General features: G+C 34.3%; 1 protein-coding gene across 3 annotated transcripts in view; it reads left to right on the forward strand.

The window, feature by feature from the left end:
* Window positions 1-1,071: 1,071 nt before the first annotated feature.
* The window catches only part of LOC135713832 (glucose dehydrogenase [FAD, quinone]-like), a 31,220-nt gene continuing 12,787 nt past the window's right edge, over window positions 1,072-19,504 (forward strand). The window contains exon 1 of one of the 3 annotated variants that reach the window (XM_065237068.1): window positions 1,072-1,177. The gene's annotated coding sequence lies outside the window, so the exon portion shown is untranslated. The remainder of the gene's footprint in view (window positions 1,178-19,504) is intronic. The other 2 variants (XM_065237069.1, XM_065237067.1) reach the window with 2 other exon arrangements.

The raw sequence follows: 19,504 nt of genomic DNA on the forward strand, positions 1-19,504 counted from the left end.
CATAAAATACCGCAAGCTCCAAAGTAAAAAAAACCTTTGTGATTCAAACATACGCTTCAAATGCAAATCGTTTATTTGAGCAAGCATTGATAACATTTGTATAATAATAATTATTAAAACCCACTCAAGCAACAGTTTACAAACCATGACGATTCAAAATTCTCCAGATGAATTGTTAAATGAAAAAAATGTTCAAACATTGGAACGTAAACATTCGAATGCTTTTTTCGACTGGTATGTTACCTCCTGGTATTAATTTGTACTTCCGAGCTATTCCACAATAATTATCATTCATTCGAAATATTTAACATTAAAATTACTACCGCTCAAACTTCGAAACCTTGGCTTTGGATAGCATTGTTGTAAAAGAGAACTATATTGTGTTGGAGTGATCGACTGTGAGGTTCTGCAATAATCAGTTTCGGCTTGGCAGTCTGGCAATCACTCGTCAGAACAAATTAATTTTGTAATCTGGCCCTAATCAGAGCCGAAACGTAGGGACAAATTACAAAATTAATTTGTTCTGGTGAGTGATTGCTAGACTACCAAGCCGAAACTGATTATTGTAAAAGAGAACATATTTTTCAAATGCTAAAATATTTTGTGATCGAATGCAGTTCACATTAGCTACTTGCTTTATTGCTGCGATTTTTTGCGACTGATTTCTTCTAATCAACGACAGGAGTACAACGGTAGGATAAGAATGTAATACGTGGACCGTGTTGATTGCCTACACGTAAAGGCGTTCAAGATAACGATTATCGAAAATAAGGGTGTTTCCATCGACGTCCAAAATTTTGAGCGTTTTTGTTTTGTAGTAAAATCCAAGGTGATATTCTATAAAATAATGATCAATGTTCAGTTTATAAAGCGAAAAAAATCAAGCGAATATTTTTAAACACTCATAGCTTGTTTATAATATTCCATAAATCTTAAAAAAAATATTGCTGGCTAGTGATGTATTCCCACAACCTTATCACAAGCTAGATGGATGAACTTGCCGTCTCGTCGATGGTCAGTGAGAACACACCGAGTAATGAGTATAGCAGCTATACGTTATTCTCTTTCTTGAGCTCTCTATAAAGTCTATTTGCGCAAGGAACTCAGATCAGTTTGTGCTACGTAATCAGACGATTCAGACGCTGTGTGGATAGAAATTGCCGGTCGTGACTCATCCGTAAGTGTGAAGTTTATTTTTCCCTTTATTCTCATTGGAAAAACATAAATGAGATAGCGATTTATTTATGCCATGCCCACCGAAGTGTTTGTGATGCTGGAACGTATATCGTGTTCACAACTTATCATAAAATATTGAACGAGTGATATAACGGGAATTTAGGAAAACAACACAAAAACGAAAGCGAAGAAAAAGTGCGAAAGTAGCCACTACTGAGCTGTGATTATCAACCGTGATAGCTTCATCGATGTCTCATCAGCTGTTTGCTGTGGACTGTTGTAGTTGTGCATAGTGAAAATCTAAATGTACAGCGACAACATTGAATAGCATGAAACGTCAAACATAGACATCGAAATACCCATGAATCAGCAAATATCTGTAACACAGAGACCATCTTTCTTCTGATTTTGCTGATGCAACTTAATACCAATGCCCTGAGGTCCGTATTCGTATGTATTTAAATAGTATCTCAGGTTTGTTTTCAATTAAATGTCACTGTAGACGTCATTAGAAACATTAATATGACGAGCAAAACCAACAGGCAACGAACCAATCTGTTTGAACGTCTATAAAACGCCATAACTGAAACAAGGTGAGTATGTGCAATGTACCGTAAGAAAACTGCGCTTTGAAGGCCATCGTTGCAAGTTAAGTATAGAAATCAAGTGCGTGATAATAACGGCTAGAATTGGAAACGGGTTTTTAGTGCGTGTTTTTCTAACAGTTTCAAGATGTTCGACTAACTGAAGTGCGGTGCAACAAACGGATGGATTAGCATCACAATCAACAAGGAACGATCTAGAAAAATTGTTTATGAATATGGATCACCGATTATTGCGTGCTTTTTGAAATCTTAAGTTTTTCGCCAGACAGAAAAATACGTGGTGTTTGCTCTATACAAATGAAGCACAACACAGCGCTTTTTGCTGCAGTTTTGCTCCATTTATATACTATTTCTAATTAGTTTATGGACAATCCTAACTTTATAAGGAGAAACAGGAGAAATAGAGCTTGAATTGCCATTCGGATTCTGCGATAAAAAGTTGAAAGACTAAAAATCAGATTAGGACGAGAGGACAATGGAAAACAAAAATATGTTAAGTGAGCCAGTGTTGAGGAACTTAGGCAATTTATTTATTAACATAATAAATAAACAATCTGCATACCATTTTTATTAATCAATCTACCTATAACCTTTAGTTTGCTAGAAAAATATTTCATTGCTTACTTTTTTCGAAAACTCGTTCTCCATAAATAGGAACACGTACTTGTGGTAGTTGCTAACTTTGGTTCCTATAATAGTGGAAAGCATTGGTTTCTAATTAATTCCACTATTATATGAGCACTACACTGAAACTATAAAAGGAGTTAAAATTTTAGGGGAAATTAATTGCTTTCCGTCAGTTTTGGGCTAATTTAAAGTTTCAAATTTGCAAATCGACTTTATTTTAGGAGAGTTACCGATGAAAAATAAAAATTATCTGGATTAACACCATAATTCCAACATAAAACCCATACCGCAACCATAGGTAAACCACTATTAGTGAAACAGCTGCCCCAATATAAAAAGTCGACACCATAAAATAATCCAACACATTTTCCTTACTTCTTCATCTTATTGTTTTTCTTCATGGGTATTTATTTGAGCACTTCAACATTTGTTTATTGAGATCAGGGCTGGTAAATGTCATTTTCAATGAAAGATCTCACGCGATGTTTACAGAAATACTTCTGTCACTATCATCGGATGAGAAAATGATGATAGAGATTTACTTAAAAATCTCATCGGTTTTGTTGTCATGACAGAACGTAACAGTGTTGTTATCATCGCTATTACTAGCTCATTTATTTATTTATTTATTCATTGCATTCATCAAACACGAAAATAAATAAATAAGTATAAATAAATAAATAAATAAATAAATAAATAAATAAATAAATAAATAAATAAATAAATAAATAAATAAATAAATAAATAAATAAATAAATAAATAAATAAATAAATAAATAAATAAATAAATAAATAAATAAATAAATAAATAAATAAATAAATAAATAAATAAATAAATAAATAAATAAATAAATAAATAAATAAATTAATTAATTAATTAATAAATAAATAAATAAATAAATAAAGAAATAAATAAATAAATAACCAGAGATAAAACAATTATTTTTGTTCTATATTGTTTAAACATTTTGGATGACAGTTGTCGGACATTTAGAATTATGGTGTTGGCAACCAATGCTGCTTTTTTAGAAAATATTTAATCGTATTCATGCAGCAATATCTTTTTTTTAACTCTTTATTTCTTCCAAATTCAAAATAAATTACATTTCATTTTTAACCTAGGTGCTCCAGTTACTACAGTAACTTACCAGCCTGAATTGTTATGATATATATCTAAGTGTTTTTACATTGTTCCTGCCTTGGCAATTCAGTATTTTAAACAGGTTTTTTATACCTGCATGTCAGTATAACAATTGAAATCTTAAAACTAAAATCTAAAACTAAATCTTATCTTGGTACAGTACCTCTGTAGTACTGTACCAGGGAGGCAACTTCAAAATCATCTTCAGAACTTTGTTCTGAATCTTTTGAAGTGCTTTTTTCCTGGTGGTGCAGCAACTAGACCATATTGGCACAGCGTAAGCGTAAAGCGTAAATTCTAAAAACTTGTTCAAATATTAGAAGTTCATTCGTCAGGCAAAGTTTGGATTTCCTGTTTATAAGAGGATACAAACATTTTATATGTTTGTTATATTTGGCTTGAATGCCCTTAAGGGGAAGTTCACCGCTCCGAAAAAAAAATAATTACGTTTTGATTTTTCTAAAAAATTGAAAAAAAGTATAAAACATCTAACAAAATCACATTTTTTCTAATTTTTCAAAGAAAATTCACGTGCAAAAACATTTTTTATAAGTCATTATGGTATAAAGTTGGACTCAAAAAACCATAAAACATCGACTTTTCGGTTTTTCTGAAAGTCCATTTTTTTTTTCGTGATGAGATAGAAAAAATATTTTTACATGTAATTTTTGACAAAAATCTAAGACAGAAACTGATTTTCTTGGATTTTTGATAATTTTTCCCAAATTTTTTAGAAAAATAAAAACGTACAGAAAATATTTTATTTATTTTCGGGCCGGTAAACTTCCCCTTAATGTGATCTTTAAAAGTTAATTTTTGGTCAAGTACTAATCCAAGATATTTCACTTGGTTTGACCAGGAAATTGGAACTCCGTTCATAGTGACTATGTGACTACTACTATGTAGGTTTCAAAAACGAAGCTCTACGCCTATGTGGAAATATTATAAGTTGAGTTTTGTCTGCAGTCTGCTGCAAATAACACGAAGACTTTAGGAAATGCCTGTGTCATCAGCGAACAAAGATTTGTGGCAACTCTGAGGCAAATCTGGGAGGTCCGAAGTGAAAATGTTATACATTATAGGCCCAAGAATGCTACCCTGAGGAACTCCTGCTCTAACAAGTAGTCGATCAGATTTGGAATTTTGATAATTTACCTGCAGAGTTAGTTAAATAATTTTGAACTTATTTCATAATATAAAGGAGAAAATTAAACTTTTTCAATTTAGCAATAAAACCTTCATGCCAAACACTGTCGAATGCTTTTTCTATGTCCAGAAGAGCAACTTCAGTTTAGTAGCCTTCAGATTTGTTTGAACGAATTAAATTGATAACTCTTAAGAGTTAATGAGTCCATGGCGAAATCCAAACTGCTCATCTGCAAAAATTGAGATCGTATTGATGTGACGCATCATTCTATTCAAAATTATTTTTTCAAAAAGTTTACTTATTGAAGAAAGCAAACTTATTGGACGGTAGCTAGAAGCTTCAGCTGATTCTCAATATCACTAGTAAGACCCAAACTGAAATTATGGGAACTCTCGAATTGCTTAGCAAGTTTCTGAGCTTTTTCCAAATTTGTCCGAAAATTCAAATTTAGTTTTGACACCTTTTTATTTTTCTAAAAATGTTGGGAAAAATTATCAAAAATCCAATAAAATCAGTTTCTTCGTAAGATTCTTGACGAAAATTACATGTAATCATATTTTTTCTATACCATCATGAAAAAAAATGGACTCTCAGCTAAACCGAAAAGTCGATGTTTTGTGGTTTTTTGAGTCCAACTTTATGCCATAATGACTTATTAAAAATGTTTTTTCACGTGAAATTAGAAATTAGAAAAAATGTGATTTTGTTAGATTTTTGATACCTTTTCCCAATATTTTTAGAAAAAATCAAAACGTAATAATTTTTTTTCGGTGCGGTGAACTTCCCCTTAAGCGCTGGAATAGGCTTTCGAGGTTTTTTTTTCAAAATTTTTGTGAGTTTCCAAAAGGGTATGGAACTTGGGTCTAATTTAGAAACATAATTTTCAAAAGTTTTGTTCCTCAGGGCAGAGAATTGCTTTTCAATTTGATTCTGCAAATCCCGCCAGATAACTTCGATGGCAGGATTGCGTGTTGTTTGATATTGTCTCCTACGGACATTTGTAAGACGGATCAAGAGCTGAAGATCGTCTTCTATTATAATTGAATCAAATTTAACCTCGCATTTTGGTACTGAGGCAGCTCTTGCTTCAACTATAGAAGTAGACAGAGATTCAAGAGCATAATTAATTTCATCTTTGGTTTGCAAGTGAATGTTTGGATCGAAGTTATATTCCATAAATGTTCGATATTGCTTGCAGCGATATCTCATTTTGGCAACATGCTACTATTGTCTTTAATATAAAAATAAAAAAAAACTGTCCGATCGAAGTCAATTTGTTCTGTAAATATTTGGAATGTTGAAGGAAATTTTGGCAGAAAAATGACTTAAAGATCTGCATATGCACTGAGGCAAATAAACTTTAGAATTTCATAGGGCATGATTTATGAACCTGGGCATTTTTTATTACATAAGACACTAATGAATTAAACACGACTTTTGAATGATTATCGTAGTACATTAGGTGATTCTTGTACGCTCTTAGCTTATCCGGTTTAGCAAACGTTGAAAAGTGCACTTTACACGGAAGAAGTTTTGTCAATATTTCCATCAATATTTTTACGTCAATACGTTCAACAATATTTCTGGTGGGCCATCAATACAGGGATGCTCCTTACTAAATTTGTTATATCCGATGAACTATTCCGAGACAAATGACACTTTTCCTCACAAAAGATGCACAAGAGCAATCTGTAATCAAACAGAATTGGAAAATTGAGGGAAATATTGAAACATGAATACAAACTTTTTTGATTCTGCGCCAATATTGGCATTATTTGGATACAATTCAATGGATCTATTCAAGTAATTTTTTGACGAAGGACTACGTTTTTAATTTCTATACTGGAGGTCACATGAGCGAGCTCAATGCTCGGTTGACCGCTCACCATTTCACCAATGAAAGGAAGGGAGGAGAAAAGCAGTGATAATAAAAACGTTTGCCAAATCGTATTCTTCGTCATTTACTTTCGAGCAACGGACGGATAAGCGTTGGACACGACGTATGAGTGGAACTGCATGCATCGCACCAATGCAAAGACGACGCAGTGTTGCAACATTTAATGCCATTTTCAATCTGTATTTTCACTGTAAAAAATCTTTTTAATCTGTTTCTGTCTGAAAAAAATCTGTAAAATAATCGGTATTAATTATATAGTATGCGAGATAGTATGATCTCATTGCGGATCGTCGTAAATATACTTTGAGTTCATTTCAAGTTCAGAAATAGTTTGTTCATAGTTTAGAATCTTGAAGAATGGGTTAAGTTTGCTTTCTAAAGAATTAATCACGAATCCTGAATCTTTATTTTTTGAGTGATTTGTATCTTTTTAAAATGTATAAAAATACAAAAAAAAATCAAGTTCCAGTAATGAGAGACAAACAAAAAAAAATATTGAAGAGACTATCACATTTTTGTAAAACTAGAATTTTTCTATATCCGAGATTACAAAAATCTTTGTCAGGTCATTTTTTTACACAACAATTTTAGAAAATTAAAAATAAGCATTAACATTTTATGAAGTAGGGGAAATGGTTCTAATGTTGGCCTATGGATCTAAGATTGGACCCATCGCTAAAATTCTGCTATTTATCAAGTTTATCTAGATGAACGCGTCATTGCGACGGTACCAAAGGATATTTTTGGTCGCTATTGAAAATTTAGTCAATTGCTGAATTTATGTATGGGCCCAAATTAGGGACATTTAGGCCGACATTACATCCATTTCCCCTATTAGTTGTAAAATGTTCTGCTCGATGTTTCATTTTCTCATTTTTTCTAATCAAACCAAATTTCAACTTTATCTGATCATTTGGCAGTTTAAAAGGATATTGAATTCGCTAGCTGTTCTCGAACATACTGTGTAGTGTACTCAGTATTTTTTTGTGATAAACTTTGGGATGGTTTCATCTGTATTTCTCTCTTTTCAATCGTGTTCATATGTTTTATCAACTTTATTGTATTTTGTCACAACACATAACTTTTCTTTGGATGTTTAGTAGAGTTGCATAGAATATTCTTTATTTCTGATCAAATGTCAAAATATCAAGTTGACTCTTCAACTCACAAACTGTAATCAATCAGCTTGTGGGTTGGTAAAACGGCTTGTCTACCGATTCGACAAATAAAAAAATAATAATCATAGTACCTGTACCATGTGATATGGTTTATTAAACAGAAAAATACACTTTTCCCATACCGTCTCTTACTCATAATTAATTATATCTTAACTCATGCGTACGATTAAAAAACTGTGAACAGCAAAGTTTAAGGAAATTAATTGGGCTTTTTATTAAAACTATTGTCAAGATTGAACACTCACGAATAACATCTCAAAAGAGCAAAAATTGCTCAAATTATGCGATAAGTGAATTTTAACCTACGAGTATCTCGAAAATAACAACTTTGGGCAATTTATGCTTTATGAGCTTTTTTGTTGTAAATTTAATGTGTTTTAATATTAACACTATTTCAAAGATATTCGATAACTATCGGTAGTATTTTGGAAAATACTTATTTTTTCAATAATTCATAACTTTTTTAATTATGATTTGCCCAGCAAATACACAGTGTCAATAGGTATTTCTTTACCTAAGCTACAAAATAAATATAAAAAAATATTTTAAAAAGATATGCAATTTAAGTAATTTAAATTTTTTTTGTAAAAAAAAATATTTTTTTACAGTGTATATTTTTCTTGAAAGGCACAATAGTTGTCCGCAACTTCTTTTAAGACACCATCTCGATCAAACAAATCGTTCACGAGATATATATTTTTCTATTGATGCGTATCTTTTTTACATAAGCCCTTTTCAAGTGTTAGTCGTGTGCAAAACTAGGGAACCATTTATGTAAAATGGCATGTTGAGCAATAACAAACAACTGTGCAAAGTTTCATCATAATCGTAAAAGGTCGATCCGAAACGATTTGCGAATCTGAGTGGAACTGCTCAGTAACATGTTTTGGACAGTCAGAGGTTATTTAACTTGATCAAATCAAATAGTGAGGAAAGCCACTGCTATCGACCTTACTTTCGTGCTATAATGAGTGGTAGACAATTATCATCATCAGCAGCTCTAGTGGTGTGGTAAGTGTGATAGCCTCTCACTTCAAAGGACCTGGGTTCAATCCCAGTCGGTGCCGTCGGGATTTTCTGAGGCATAAAATCTCTGAAGTACAGCCGTTGGTCCCAGGTCCATGAATTGAAGGGTCTATAGATAGGGTCCAGGTGTGGGAGTTGCTTTCCTGGCGTCACCCAACAAACAATTTGTGCTGATTAAGGGATGAATAAGCTATTGTTTAGCTGAAGAAGCATATTTTTGCCTGAATAAGCTCTTATTCCGCTTCCACTGTTTGTTGGGCGGTACCCTTGGTACTCAGTACGGAAAACAAATCAAGGAAAAAAAATATCATCATTAGCATCATCCTGTAAAAAAGTGAAGCTTAAGAAAATTTTATTTTCATTATAATTGGGTTCTTTAAGGGTATTTAGGTAAATGCATATTCGTAATCTGCATTAAAAATGGAAACCAAACCCAACATTTCATCAATTTTGGTACACTGGAACTATTTTAAATAAGTACGATTACATTTACAAAAATCACCTTATTAGCGCCCCTCGGTGTCACTTTGTATGAGAGCGTGCTGTCAGTTTGTCAGTTTAGTGTCAAACAGTGAAGTTTTATTTTGCTTTAAATCTAGATTTAAAAATCGAGATGAAAGTGAGTGGGTTCGAAAAAAATATCGCTGTGCTCAAAAAACGAAGCTCTTTCAGATGATATGTAAAAAAGGGTGTATTTTTTTTTCCAAATTAATGAAACCAATTGATATAATTTGACATCTTATAAGATCTATTCTGTTATAACAGATTTAGTTTTACAAGCCTTACGATCTATTCCAATTTAATTTGTGATTATGTACGATACCAACATGAATTAGTTGGTGCTTTACTGGGAACTCTGTGAACCCATGGAACTTCAAATAATAAACAAGCGCATTTCAATGGTGGTGATTACCACAGATGCCATAATTTATACGAGTTTATATTGATTAGTTATCAGTCCGAACGACCGCAAAAAAAAAAAAGAATCGTGGCCCACAAATTATGTAATTGATAAAACAGTAAGCTTATCAGCAATGTGCGATGGAAAAGTAGGTGAGTACAAATCGTCTATGTTTTTCATGGTTTCTTCTTATTGACACAATCAACGGATATTGCATTGAGTAGCGTGCTCAATCATCAGTACGAAAAAAATTGCCCCAAATTTAAAGGTTTCTGTAATAATAAAATCGACTTCATTTCATTGTCCAGTTCAACTGTTTTTACACTAATCACACTTTAACTTGTAAGAAAAAAAGTTGGTGGGAAATTTTTTGCTGTAGAGTTTTGTTTGCATCGTTTTTTACGCATACAACGGATATGGATTCCATACGAAGAAACAGCGCTGTACCTTAATAGGAGCAGAATTGTACATTTTTGTAAGAACTGATTTATTCAACACATTATCTTGTCACAACTGTAAACAGTGATACATATAAAGCCAACCTGTGCCACTGCTAAATGAAGAACGTATGCATACATGCAGGGCTGTATCGCCTCCGCCAGTATTGGTCAAGTAAGTCCCCAGATCAATATTTTTTCATTTGTTCAAGCTATAATACATCAAATGGACTAATGTGAACATTTAGCAGTTTTGTGAAATATTTGCATCAATTTCAAGCGGAAGATTTCGATGAGTTTATGAACCACTCCTATGGGGCATTTACGAGTGTTTGTTACGCAACTGTATAAAGTGCAACCCTGCAGCTACCATACGGTGTTGTGTGCTTAACGGATATATGACATATCAATAAAATTTACAACCTGCACCAACAACTGGAGTAGCAAATGAAGTGACATAAGTTTATACTATACACACACAAGGGGTGAAGACCCTCTCGGTGAAATGTACGCTACAGGTGACAGACAGATGTTTAACAAGATTACCTTTCCGGAAATGGAATGATGCACCATCTATCCCGACAGTTTATTTAGTAGCTTATTGTAAGTGTACCTGAAAAAGAAAAGAAAAATAAACATACATTAAATATATTTTCATAGTAAGCAATGCACTGTGAGTACACGCTTAGAAATAACTATTTTTACACTAGACGTAATTCATCTTTGACGTAAATCATTGAACGTAAACAAAGATTTCATGTAAAATTAAGTGTTCCTAAACCGAAGCATACACAAAACGACGAAAAGTGCGTTTGAATGAATTGATTTTCTCGTCTCTTTCAACTGATTCTTATGTCAAAAGGGCCGCTTGCATGTGTCGGTCTCAGGGCACATAAATTTACATTACTTTTTGGTAGTGTGTAGCGATAATGAACTACATTGAAATTTTTCAAACCTTAAAGCTGTCTAGGAATGATTTCAATTACTATTTTTTTTTTCAATTAAATCATTTCATGGAAATCAAGCTACAGTTCTGTGCACGATTTCAAATTAGAGCTCATCGGTCATCGCGTAGCAGTGATAGTGGATATGTATGTATAGATGGTGAATATGTATGTATGTATGTATGTATGTATGTATGATTTTTTTTTTTATTATAGTTACTTTAACACTCTTGGGTTATTCATGACTTGTCCGGGGGTGAGATTTGAACTCGTGACTTTGGCGTGAGAGGCATGGATGTTAACCACTACGCCAGGGTCACCCCCGTTCAAATTTCGTTATCTATGAAGTTCTATTTTTTTTCCTCTATTCGGGACATAACACCACTGCGACCAGATTTGACCTATTGTAGTATATCCCGTGTCCTTAGTTTAGTGCATGTCGTATTACTCAATCACTATTGACAAATGATGAAGTATTCGGGTTTGCCTGATGAAGTATTGCATTCTTGCCTTCATCGCAAGGAATCGATTCCAATTGAAAAGTTGTGCTTGTTATACCCTTCGGAGTGTTTGAACACCCTCCAAAGGTGCGCCCCTTTGTCAATCAAAATTGGACTCCTTAGCAACAAAAATAAGCAATGACACCGATAATGATCATGCATTAGAACCCTAGTCTTAACCACTTCAAACTATGGAACAACGAATAGAAGATTAGGAATCATATAGGGTAAATTATGGCTTCGGCACCCATTGACTGTTTTCGGCAACCGAAATAGAATCGTTTATTTCACTGTATTTTCCCATCAAAACTCTTCGCTGAATGTATTAAGCCGATTCCTTACCTTTTCAGCTTCAATCTGATTACATTTTTACGACTGTGAATTCCTGTTATACCATATTTTTCTTTAAATGAAATATACATACTACAAAATACGGCTGATTTCGAGTTGCCGATAATAGAACAGCTGGTTAACACACAGTTCAAATGGAAAGGGTGCCGAAGAAAAAGAGACTGCCGACAATAGTCACTCTCACCTGAGAAGTTTGGAGCGTTGTAAAAACATGTTCAACCTACATGTTCGTGGTAGGGGTAAACAATAGTTGCAATTTCCAAACCTACGACTGGATGCCTTCCTTCAAATAACAATTGAAATGCGGTAAAAATCGGTAGAACTGTTTCAAACACACAGTTGGTACTTGAACGGGTCGGTTTTCATCTCTTTTTGCCAGTGGTGGCGGGGGGGGACACCCCTCACCACCCCTCTCCAAAGGGTCGGTCTCAGGGCACATAAATTTACATTACTTTTTGGTAGTGTGTAGCGATAATGAACTACATTGAAATTTTTCAAACCTTAAAGCTGTCTAGGAATGATTTCAATTACTATTTTTTTTTCAATTAAATCATTTCATGGAAATCAAGCTACAGTTCTGTGCACGATTTCAAATTAGAGCTCATCGGTCATCGCGTAGCAGTGATAGTGGATATGTATGTATAGATGGTGAATATGTATGTATGTATGTATGTATGTATGTATGTTTTTTTTTGTATTATAGTTACTTTAACACTCTTGGGTTATTCATGACTTGTCCGGGGGTGAGATTTGAACTCGTGACTTTGGCGTGAGAGGCATGGATGTTAACCACTACGCCAGGGTCACCCCCGTTCAAATTTCGTTATCATTCTGATTCAACACAAGGGAAATCCGGGTAAAACCGACACCCAAACGTTTTTCACTGGAATGCATTATTTTACGTTACACAATCTTTCTTTGACTCTAGATGCACCATTCCATGAGATCTTATAATTATATATTTTGATAAAACTTGATTTGTATAAAAAATAAAATTATGTGTTTTCAGGCGAAACAATCGGGAGTGTGGGTAAGATCGGTTGGGGTAAAACCGACACATCTTATTGGGGTAAAATCGACACCTTATAAATATCAATTAAACGTTTTCCGATCATAAACACGAGGCATCTACAAAAAAAAACATTAAGATTTTGAAATAAACTTATGGCATATTGCAAATGTCGATATTACCCCGAATGAACTAAACACCTTTTAACAAAGTTTTTGATTCAATGTATGTATGATGAACTAGGCACACATAAATAACTAAATGATATAAAATGTTACGTCTAAAACAGTAAAAACCCGAGAGCTAAATCGTACAGCAGCTGTTGGGTCAATGCTGGCCGAAAATTTATTTTGACAGTTACAGAATAACGCTCAGGCAACCTTTAAATGACTGGTTTTGGTTGTAAAGCAGTTAACTCAACATAATTCTATGAAGTTCTATTTTTTTTCCTCTATTCGGGACATAACACCACTGCGACCAGATTTGACCTATTGTAGTATATCCCGTGTCCTTAGTTTAGTGCATGTCGTATTACTCAATCACTATTGACAAATGATGAAGTATTCGGGTTTGCCTGATGAAGTATTGCATTCTTGCCTTCATCGCAAGGAATCGATTCCAATTGAAAAGTTGTGCTTGTTATACCCTTCGGAGTGTTTGAACACCCTCCAAAGGTGCGCCCCTTTGTCAATCAAAATTGGACTCCTTAGCAACAAAAATAAGCAATGACACCGATAATGATCATGCATTAGAACCCTAGTCTTAACCACTTCAAACTATGGAACAACGAATAGAAGATTAGGAATCATATAGGGTAAATTATGGCTTCGGCACCCATTGACTGTTTTCGGCAACCGAAATAGAATCGTTTATTTCACTGTATTTTCCCATCAAAACTCTTCGCTGAATGTATTAAGCCGATTCCTTACCTTTTCAGCTTCAATCTGATTACATTTTTACGACTGTGAATTCCTGTTATACCATATTTTTCTTTAAATGAAATATACATACTACAAAATACGGCTGATTTCGAGTTGCCGATAATAGAACAGCTGGTTAACACACAGTTCAAATGGAAAGGGTGCCGAAGAAAAAGAGACTGCCGACAATAGTCACTCTCACCTGAGAAGTTTGGAGCGTTGTAAAAACATGTTCAACCTACATGTTCGTGGTAGGGGTAAACAATAGTTGCAATTTCCAAACCTACGACTGGATGCCTTCCTTCAAATAACAATTGAAATGCGGTAAAAATCGGTAGAACTGTTTCAAACACACAGTTGGTACTTGAACGGGTCGGTTTTCATCTCTTTTTGCCAGTGGTGGCGGGGGGGACACCCCTCACCACCCCTCTCCAAAGGGGGAGTTTGGTAAAGAGAGATGAAAAAACCGATTTGTACCTTCCTTAAAAGTTGTCCTAGTTCGCTATTCTAATATCTATATACAATCTTCACACTGCCGTACTCTAACGGAACTATCAACTCTATGCTTTCATCTACTCCATCTATCGTATAAAAATTACCACTACAGTCTGTTATTTGAAATTAGCATCTTCAACTATGTTCAACCCGTTTTGATCAATTCTGTCGATTGGAATTGGTATAACAGCAAGCAGCAGATAAATGTCAACAAACAAACCTGTCATGTATGTGTGTGACGCTGAGAAATCGCTAATAGAAGTTCGGACGCTGCTTAGATTGACGTAAATTCCCCTAGATGAAGACTAACTAACTCATTTTTTCCTTATTTCAAGAGCATCTTCGGTGGATTAAGCCAAGTCTTGTCACTATCAACAAGACATAAAAAGTAACAAGGACTAGATGTGTTCCTTTGATAACTGACCGTAGTTGAAGTAGTCAAAACTAGGAATCGGTGGTAGATCTTACATCCCGTAACGTACCACGAGAAAGGTGATCTACTTAAGTTACGGGGTATTGATTTGTGTTACTTGGGCGGCAGCTATAGGGTGATTCGGAATATAATAAATGACAAGTGTACTTAGGGGTTACTAAAAAGTTTGTTAAAAACAGCTAATAATTTGAAAATTCAAAGGGTGTCGGTTTTATCCGGATTCCCTCTACTGTTGTATGAAGAGAAAAAAAGGGTTGGACGGGCCTGTTGGCAAAAATAATTACGCGAAACCCGCGGAATAATCTCCTTATCAAAATGCAAATTTCCGCACCGTAGACCCAGACTCTGTGTTTTCACTCAAGGTGCACTCAAGAGCACTCTCAAGTAGGTGCATACATCTACAATGAAAACACAGAGTGTGCCCGAGCAAAGTTAGAGATCTAATAGAAATCAGAATTTGCTGTTGTGATGTAACTTATTTTGAATACTCCATTTGATTTAATTTTGGTTGACTTAACGGTTAACACATCAAAAATGAGAGCAACATTTTACACTGTTGAATCAAACGGAAAACTAATCCTGCTTTCAATGAAATCAATTTAATTGCTGATTTTGCATTCATAATGTTTAACTGAATACGGGCCTGGCGTAAATGGTTAGCATCCATGCTTTTCACGCTGAAATACTTGATCTCAAATCCCACCTCGGTTTAGTCACAAATGTCCTAAGATGTGTTAAACAAAACAAATAAACAATAATCGTTAATTCAACGACAGATGAACTTAAATCAAATTTTAAACAAGAAATTAACAGCAGAACTTCAAGTTAAGTTGCTTGGATTTAAAATGTCTTCACTGTATAAAGAAAGCACAATATGCAATCAGACTTCTGTCGCGACAGTTGAAATCAAAATGAGTTTTCATTGTGATAAGAACTGCAAACTTTAATATCGATTTGCTTTCATTGTGTTAACCGACTTTGCTCGGGTGGCTCTGCGGTGCGGAATTATTGACTGTTGATCGATATTAATAGCACTAAACTTTCTTTTTTAAAATGGGTTAACTGAATATTTAATTGCATTTAACGTAAGCTTTCTATATTAAAAATTATTGAAAAAGTTCCAAAAGACCGATCCATAACTGTATGAGAAGAGAGCGTCATATTCATTGCAACTGTTGGAGTGAAATGTAAATGTTTGTTTGTACACATTCCCTCCATTTATTCTGACGTTCGCTAACTGAAAGGGACTTTCTGATTTTTGTGTAAATCACAACTGTCTGTAGCACTATTTTTTTAACAATTGTCAACAATAAGTCGCCAGCAGACCAATTTTTGACAGTGATCATTTGAACACCGTAAGATGGAATTTTAAAAATAATAAAATAATCCATTTCAGTTAGCGAACGTTTATTGTATTCACAAAGTGCATCGCAAAGGTATACACTAGTATGGTACAAAATATCGATTTTGCTCCACCATGCTCAATGGATTTCAAATCAGATTCTGATGATTCTTGCAAAATTTGAGTTCATTTGGATGTGAACTCATATTGCACTATCCCTTTGAAGTTTATAGGGGAATTACTATGGTAAAAGTAAAAATTTTGTTCTCATCGTCAATAATGATTAACGGATAAATTTTCTATCTGTACTTATAGGACATTTTCTAAGCTACAACTTCGCTAAAGATCACATTTTAATGGAATGTCTGAATAATTATACAGAAACCAACTCTGAATTTTACTGGTGATGTACACATCTATACATGCACACATTCATGCATGCACAGATAAAAATTATGAATTTCAATAGTGATGTAAACATTCACGTAAACTTGTATTTCATGTCACGCAACCGAGCAACTTGTAAACAATGTTGTTTACAACATTGGACTTTTGTCTACAATATTTGCTACATTGCATGAAATATCTCAGAACTTCACATGATATATAATGTAAACTTATATGATATGTGACGCTCCATTTATGTGCATCATACAGAACAGAAATTTACACTACTTTGTCAAACTGTGTGTGAACTTCCTTTTCACGTAAACTAACAACTTGCAAGACATGTTGCTTACAAAGATGGACAGTTGCATACCATATTTGTAATATTTCATGACAAGTATTATAAATTTACACGATCTATTATGTAAATTTGTGTGACATATGTTTATGTGCATCATAGTAACGGTAATTTACACTACTTTGTTTTAACTATGAGTTATGAATTTATTAAGAAGGTGATATTCTTCTCACATGCTCCATCGACTGGTCAGCAGGCAACATTGTTGTACTTGGCGCAAAGAATAGGACAAACATATCCAGGCTACTATATCATATTGCAAGATGCAGTGTTGCCCTGTAAGCGGTCGATTAATCATATCAGAAAGTTATTGGCTTCAGAATTTATCAATAACTTCATCAAATAGTGATAGTGAAGTTGTACTCGAGAAAATTTTCTATAAGAACAAGTAGTAAACTTATCCGTAAATTTTTATGGTGAGACGCTAGGATGTGGTAAGCAAAAAGTTTACTTTTATCGTAGTAATTCCCATATAAACTCAAAGAACATTCACATCCAAATGAGCTCAACCTTTGGGAGAAAGTTTGGCCTGATTTAGAATCGATTTAGCCTGTGATCCACCCTAGTATACACCCTCGTAAATGCGTAAACTTCCATTACACTTCAATGGACCCTGGTATTTTTTAAGATAGTGTATATCTTTATGATTCGCATAGCATATTATTTATGCATCAAATTTTCCCGAGCAACTTCGAGGGTTAGCTGAGTAACAAGAAAATATAAAAAATATAGAAAAATTAAATCTTTTTGGTGTCTTGGGGCATTTTATTCTCGGGTCATAATGGATAAGTGCGCTCAAGACACCAAAAAAGATTTAACGTAAAACCGTAGTTTTATAAGCGATGGCACACAACATAGAACATATAAATATACTGTACAATATAATTAACTGTATATTGTATTACATAACATTATTTATGTTTGGTTCATATTTTGGGGATATGAATTGAATTGGTGGCTGCAGGCATTTTTTTAAAAGACGCAGCCTATTATTCATTTTTTGAAGGACCTTTGTGATTTTTTTCCAAAAGTCGACGCACCGTACTCTGCGGAGCATTTAAAATTTAGAAAATCGCTGAGATATAGCAATGTTTTTTAACATACGAAGAATAAAAAAAAACGGCCGACGCACATTTCATCTGTTGGTGATGCGTTTCGGCAGATCTGACAGTTAGACAATAAATTTAACTGTCACGAATACCCAAGCTCTGTCGCCTAAAAATGAGATATTTCTCCCAATTCGTCATTTCATGACCGATTTTGATGAAACAAGGTTATAACTGATCTGGAATTGATTCTAGTTTTAGATTTTGTAGCATAGATATTTAAACTAAAATTTCGGAATAAACGTATATTATACGAAATAGTTTTATTCAATAATTTTTTTTTTTTTAAATGCGTTTATTTTTCTAGGCTCATTTGCCGTAGCTTTGCGGAGCCGATATTCATTGTTTGGATGACAAAATTTCTTAAAACTAACGTTAGTAAAGCGGGGGCCGATTACTCGCGGCTATCTCGAGGTTAGGGGTAACAAATTGTAACAAATGGATGGCAGGGTAGGGATTGAGAACACAAGGTTTGGAGAGCAATGTGCTTTTTATCTCGAACTAAGCGACCAACTGACGAAAAAGACAAACATGGGGGTACACCGATGGGCAGCTAACAACTTGGGGGAACACAAGATGACACTAACTACTAAATCCTCAGATCGATCCGTTTTAAAAACACATAAATTAAATTAAAATATTCGAGATCTCGGCTCGCCAAGATGTCTCTAACGGGCCGCATAGGTTGTTTTCCTCGGGCCCTGAGGGATGCGGATAACTCGGATCTAGCAACACAATGTAGGGTGCATGACCAAAGCACGTGGTCGATATCGTGATAGCCACTACCACAAGCGCACAAATTGCTGCCTGCGAGCCCGATTCGGAAGAAATGCGAGTCTAACGAGTAGTGATTGGACATGACCCTTGATATGACACGTATAAAGTCACGGCTCATGTCCAATCCTTTGAACCATGGCTTGTTCGACACCTGTGGGAGAATAGAATGTAACCATCTTCCCAGATCACTCTCATTCCATTTTTGTTGCCAGTTGGTGAGGACGTGCTGACGGGTAATTGAAAAAAATTCCGCAAAGGCGATTTGTCGATCAAAAATATCGCCTTCCATAGCGCCCACCTTAGCTAGCGAGTCCGCTTTCTCATTACCCGGAATTGAGCAATGAGATGGGACCCAAGCTAAGGTGATAGTATAGGAGCAGTTAGATAAAGTACTCAATTTTGCTCGGATTTCGGTCAGGAAATACGAGGAGATATTCAATAATAATAATAGTTTTATTCACAACTCTTAATAAAGAAAATAAGGCAGATGCAAATATTAATTTCATTTTATGTCTAACATCCTCCAAATAAAAATCAATTAGCGGAACAAAATTTACGTCTAAACAACGCATTTAATAATAAGTTAATAAATTAATAATAAAAACAATAATTTATGATCTTTTAGGACAGGATATTAATAGGACCGGATTAGTTTTACATAAGTTCTTGGAATTATCCAACATGCTAAACGTGCCTTATTATATACGAGCCAATTATCTACTGACATTTGTTGACATTAGAATTGCA

This window comes from Ochlerotatus camptorhynchus, unplaced genomic scaffold (genome assembly GCF_037179485.1).
Source record: "Ochlerotatus camptorhynchus isolate MF236.1 unplaced genomic scaffold, CSIRO-AGI_Acam_v1.1 ptg000586l, whole genome shotgun sequence".
Taxonomy (NCBI): domain Eukaryota; kingdom Metazoa; phylum Arthropoda; class Insecta; order Diptera; family Culicidae; genus Ochlerotatus; species Ochlerotatus camptorhynchus.